The sequence below is a fragment of the Pelophylax lessonae genome (assembly GCF_965119305.1).
Source record: "Pelophylax lessonae genome assembly, chromosome: 6".
In the NCBI taxonomy this organism is placed as follows: Eukaryota; Metazoa; Chordata; class Amphibia; order Anura; family Ranidae; genus Pelophylax; species Pelophylax lessonae.
The window spans coordinates 109,280,002-109,286,001 of record NC_138773.1 but is presented as its reverse complement, the minus strand read 5'-3'; the positions used below and the strand labels follow the sequence as shown (position 1 = coordinate 109,286,001).

Sequence of the window (6,000 nt, the reverse complement as noted above, 5' to 3'; positions counted from 1 at the left end):
AGTTGGAAAATAGAAGAGGGTAGAAAAAGGCTGCTAAACGTGGCTAAAACGTGCATTAAAGAGGTTGTAAACCGAAAAAATATATATATTTTTTTTCTTTCCCCCTGAAAGAGAAAGACATAATGAGCTAGTATGCATCGCATACTAGCTCATTATCAAATACTTACCTTAGAACGAGCCCCCGCCGTGCCGCCCGCTTACCTCTATGACGGGCGACATGTCCAGTCGCCCGTCTTCCGGGATCGCGGCATCTGGCCATCTGATTGGCCGGAGCCGCGGTGACGTCACTCCCACGCGCGGGAGCCGACGGTCACGGCACGGGGCTCTGAAGGAACGGCACGAGCGGCCGTTCCTTCAGAGCGCATGTGCCAGTGACGTCACTGGCTGCATGTAAGGTAAATATCTCCTAAACGGTACATGTTTAGGAGATATTTACAGTACCTATAAGTAAGCCTTATCATAGAGTTACCTATAGGTACAACTTGCAGAGGAGGGTTTACTTCCTCTTTAGGCTGCATTCACACTTGAGCGGAGCGTTTTTTACCGCGATTTTACCGCGATTTTTTCAGGCGTTTTTCATTGACATCTATCAAAAACGCTGGTAATCAGCCCAAAAAGAAGCTCATGTACTTTTTTCAGCTACAGGCGTTTTGCAAAACGCTCAGATGTGAACAGAGGCCATTTAAATGAATGGGGTTTTACTTGTTGGGCGTTTTGGAAGCGTTTCTTTTGAGCGTTTTTGGAGCTGAAAACGCCCAGGTGTGAATGGAGCCTTAACGCCAATCCAAAACGCTTCTAAAAGCGCGTTTTTACAGCTGCTTTTTCCTGTTGTCGTTTTTTCAAACTCCCCGTGTGCATGAGGCATAAAGCCCACTTGCTCTGCTGCAGCATATATATGTGTTACATGGTCAGCAGGAGGTTAAAAGCGGGATCACCAAGTGAAAGTAAGGGAAACAGGGCTGAAAAGTGAACACTAATGCAGCCATCCCATCTAAGCACTGCTAAGCTGCAATATGCATTCTTTAGGTTTAGGAGGTATTGGGAAGAAAGGGTTATAGAAAGCTAATCTTCTATCCTCTGTATAATAACAGTTCCCATCACATGTTCAGTGCAGAGCACACAGTGGACACGCCCATAGGCTACACACAGTCTGTAGAGGATTCTATTGGTTGCAGTCGCGCTGTTTCCTCCTTGCAGAGCTCGTGCTCAGAGACAGATGATTGACAGGGAACGTTGTGCTGACCAATGGGCGGTGACGGGGCGGGGCTCCAGCAGACAGCAGGAATTGGGTGTCTTAGTGTTTTTGTAGAAGGAGGATTGCAGTGTGGAGCATTCATCCAGTAGAGCTCGGGTCAGTGTTATTGTGTGAGCTTCCTGTACACCCAGAGACAAGAAATCTTCACACCCACATCTCTCCAACCACACCAAGGTGCCCAACGGGTGTGAGGTCTGTGCCAGGTGAGATAGGAGGCTTCCTTGTGTTGTGTGTCTTCTGTACGATTATTGATATGAAATGTGTATCCTGACACGTGCTGTTTCCATATATTCTCTATTCTATGCAAGATCACACTGCCTGCCACTGCTGTGCATTATAGATCCATGCTTCTTTGCAAAGGCATTCATTGTGCATGTTGTATTTATCAATACATTGATCCTTCTCTTCAGATTGTCCTGATCAGATTTACTATTCGTTCTACATACTGCATGCAGCAAGTCTTCCTATTGCTATTGTTTACTTGCAGCATGCATGTGTAAGAAACACACAGTAAACAATTTAAAGGGCAGCCATATGCAATGTTTTCTTATGATGTGGGCCTGGCCTATAGCAGGAGTGTTCTAATGTATATACAGATGACACAAGTAAATAATGCCTTTTATGGTTACATTAGCGAGACTGAGTTTATTTAATAAATAATCCTAAACATTTTATTTTTAAAATGTATTAGATCATTGTCTGAGATACTGAATTAATTTATATAATCATAGTCATTTTATTTGTAAAGATTAAATAGACCATCATCTGAGATACTGAATTCATTTATCAAATAATCATAAGCATTTTGTTTATAAAGATGAAATAGATCATTATCTGAGATACTGAATTGATCAAATAACCATAAGTATTTTATTTATAAAGATTAAATAGATCATCATCTTAGATACTGAATTAATTTATTAAATAACCATAAGTATTTTATTTATAAAGATTAAATAGATCATCATCTTAGATACTGAATCAATTTATCAAATTAATAAGCATTTTATTTATAAAGAATAAATAGATCATCATCTGAGATACTGAATTAATTTATCAAATAATCATAAGCATTTTATTTATAAAGATTAAACAGAACATCATCTGAGATACTGAATGCATTTATTATATAATCATAAGCATTTTATTTGTGAATATTAAATAGACCATCACTGAGATACTGAATTAAATAATCCTAATAATTTTATTTATAAAGATTAAATAGACCATCACTGAGATACTGAATTAATTTATTAAATAATCCATAAGCATTTTATTTATAAAAATTAAATAGATCATCAATTGAGATACTGAATTGATTTATTAAATAATCATAAGCATTTTATTTATAACGATTAAATAGATCATCATCTGAGATACTGAATTGATTTATTAAATAAGCATTTTATTTATAAAGATTAAATAGATCACCATCTGCGATACTGAGTTCATTCGTTAAATGATCCTAAACATTTTATTTGTAAAGTTAAATTTGATGATCATGTGGAATACTGAGATCATTTATTAAAAATTAATAAGCATTTTATATATCAAGTGTACATCATCATTCACATCATTTGCATCATTAGATCATCATCTGAAAGACTGAGCTAATTTAATAAATAAAGTGAAAATTTAAATAGATCATTATCTGAGATACTGGGTAATTTTTAAAAAATAATCCTAAACATTTTAGTAGTAAAGCCTAATTGGAATGTTATCTCAGAGACCAAGTGCTTTTTATTAAATAATCCTAAACATTGCATTTGTAACGTTTAATTAGATCATCATTTGAGAGATCAAGTGCATTTATTAAATATTTATCAATATTTTATTTATAAAAGTTTACTTGGATCATCATCTGAATTATTTGTCATTTAAAAGTGGGATTTTACTAAATATTTTTATATTTATTATGTGTTTAAAAAACCCCGCATATTTATTGGCTTTTAAAAGTACTCTGGGATTTCATTTTGTTTTCCCTGCATGCTTATGGCTGAAGTAGTCTAAAGTGATGGATTGGGCACTATGCAGAGCAAAACAGCCATCAACATTATTATAGGTGGGTAAACGCACTGGTAGAATATCCAGAGCATGTATATTCTCTTTTTAACAATATTTTACATTTTAAAATCCTGGCCTTTGAGACCTCACTCGATTATTTTTAATGTGATCGCTTAAACATTTTTATTTTGTATTTATTACAGCAAAACTTATATTTAAAATATTTATGAAAGTTACTCATAATGTGCTATTTCCTCATGTGTTTTTTTTATATTACTTTGAATTTTTAAGATCCTGGCCATTGAGATTCCATTCCCTTTAATGGACTTTAACAACCATTTTTATTGCAGTAATATCCATATCTAAAAATATTTTTGTATGGTATTCATAAAGTGCTATTTCCTATATGAAATAGTACTGGCTTGAATATGATTTATCTCCAGTAATTGGTAATTGTTCATTTAGATGTGGTAGTAAAGAATTTTGTCAGAATTTTCAATTTCTGTGTGACAATAATTGGATTAAAAAAAAAAAAAAAAAAAATTCTTACCTAGGTGGATGCTGCATCTGTCCCCCACCACCTCTACTCTGAGAACTGAGAGATCAAAGACCAGTGATCACTCAGTTCTTGGTCCTCGGGAGCAGAGAGACAATGACTGTCAGTCACTGGCTCTCTGCTCTGGCCCTTTAACGCTCACTGGAGTGCCCCGCTATGGAGAAGGTGGGCGAGGCTGGCTCAGGATTCTCAACAGCTCGCTGAGAGACTAAAGGGCCATACACACTATAAGATTTTCTGAAGACTTTTTTCTTCAGATTTACCTTTTCTATGTAGTGCAAGGGCCTGCCAGATTGCATACAAATTGAAAGTGTTTAGGTTTGACCTCATATTATATGGTTTTGGTAAATCTAAAGGAAAAAGTCTTCAGAAAATCTTATAAGCCATACACACTATAAGATTTTCTGAAGACTTTTTCCTTTAGACTTACCAAAACCATATAATATGAGGTCAAACCTAAACACTTTCAATTTGTATGCAATCTGGCAGGCCCTTGCACTACATAGAAAAGGTAAATCTGAAGGAAATCTAACCACAAAAGTTGGATAGTGTGTATCCAGCTTTATAGTGTGTATTGCCCATTAAGCTGGATACACACTATACAACTTTTGTTGGTAGATTTTCCTTCAACTATGTAGTGCAAGGGCCTGCCTGATTGCATACACATTGAAAGTGTTTAGGTCTGACCTCATATTATATGGTTTTAGTAAGTCTAAAGGAAAAAATCTAAAGAAAATAGTATAGTGTGTATCCAGCATAAGCCAGCTGCCGGTCAGGAACCTGGGTGGATCCCAGATGCTGCCATTACTGTCGGGATCCCTGCAGAGCCTGAAGCGGCTCTATGATGTCAGCTGACAGAAGGCATTTTGTCCACTGTTGACTAAATCTTATGGGCCATACACACTATAAGATTTTCTGAAGACTTTTTCCTTTAGATTTACCAAAACCATATAATATGAGGTCAAACCTAAACAATTTCAATTTGTATGCAATCTGGCAGGCCCTTGCACTACATAGAAAAGGTAAATCTGAAGGAAAAAGTCTTCAGAAAATCTTATAGTGTGTATGGCCCTTTAGTCATAGAAGTGCAGACCTAAGTGCACTCCTGTGATCCATAGGACAAGTATGGCCGAAGGAGCTTTGGCTGTATTTCTCCAAAGTCCACCTTTAAAAAATAATAATAATAAATGCACCCATGCTGATAAATGAAAAAATTAGCAATTATGGTTTTCTTGCATTCAAGCCTGCAAAACATTGCAACTGCAATCAGTGTGTCATAGATGCAATGCTCAGGCTCTTTCATTGTTTACATCCTAGCCCCAGGTCTGTACGGAGGTGAGGACTTTCTGTTATGGGGCTGGAGGAAGTAAACAATGGACTGCAAATGCAGTGACATTGCAACATTTGTACTATTGAAACCTGTGAGTTCCTCTGCTGCAGTTGTTGATGAGACTTGTAGTCTTTCCAATTACAAGATACATGTGAATAAATGACAATGCTTTGTGGGCTCATAGAAAAACAAGGCAGCAGGGAGAAGCACTTAGTGGTTTAGGTAAGTGTGGGGAATAAGGGATTGCAACGCTGTTTCATATTACATGCTAAAAATGGGTGTCACATGAAACCCTGGTGGAATGGTGGACTTAGGGCATTATACTCGGTCTGAATATCCAGTGCCATCGGCCGATTCAATAGAAACTGGCCAACATTTGGCCCATGTGTACGGTAGCTGGTCCTCTGTCGAAGGGGCATGACCGAAAAAGGTCTTCTGATAGGCATCTGATCAGCGCTCTCAGCCCTGTCAGAACACATTCGATCAGCGGGGGAGATCGCAAATTGGACCAGTACATCCCTGGCACGTGCCAAAACATAACTGTTTTTTGAAACTGTTAAAACTATGGGTCTAATTCAGCTTTAAATAACCTACAACAGAAAGAAATAGTACAGTGTGGTCAGTGGTGGCCTATATTGTATCAAAAAATACAAAGTCGCCACAAATGTTTCCTGTCCTTGATCATCTAAGCCTGCTCTCTTTGGGCCCTTTCACATGTGAGCATATGTTCAGCATTAGGCCCCTTTCACACGGGCGGTGCACCTGGCGGACTCCATTTTTCTCAGCTGGGATCGATCAGCCGATCCCCGCTGAGCAGGCGGAGGACAGCTCCATCTCCACTTACTTTGCAGAGAT

General features: G+C 37.6%; 1 protein-coding gene across 1 annotated transcript in view; it reads left to right on the top strand.

Annotated features, from left to right (window-relative positions):
• Nucleotides 1-1,192: 1,192 nt before the first annotated feature.
• EEF2K (eukaryotic elongation factor 2 kinase) overlaps nt 1,193-6,000 on the top strand; it is a 160,326-nt gene continuing 155,518 nt past the window's right edge. The window contains exon 1 of the mRNA XM_082261297.1: nt 1,193-1,458. The gene's annotated coding sequence lies outside the window, so the exon portion shown is untranslated. The remainder of the gene's footprint in view (nt 1,459-6,000) is intronic.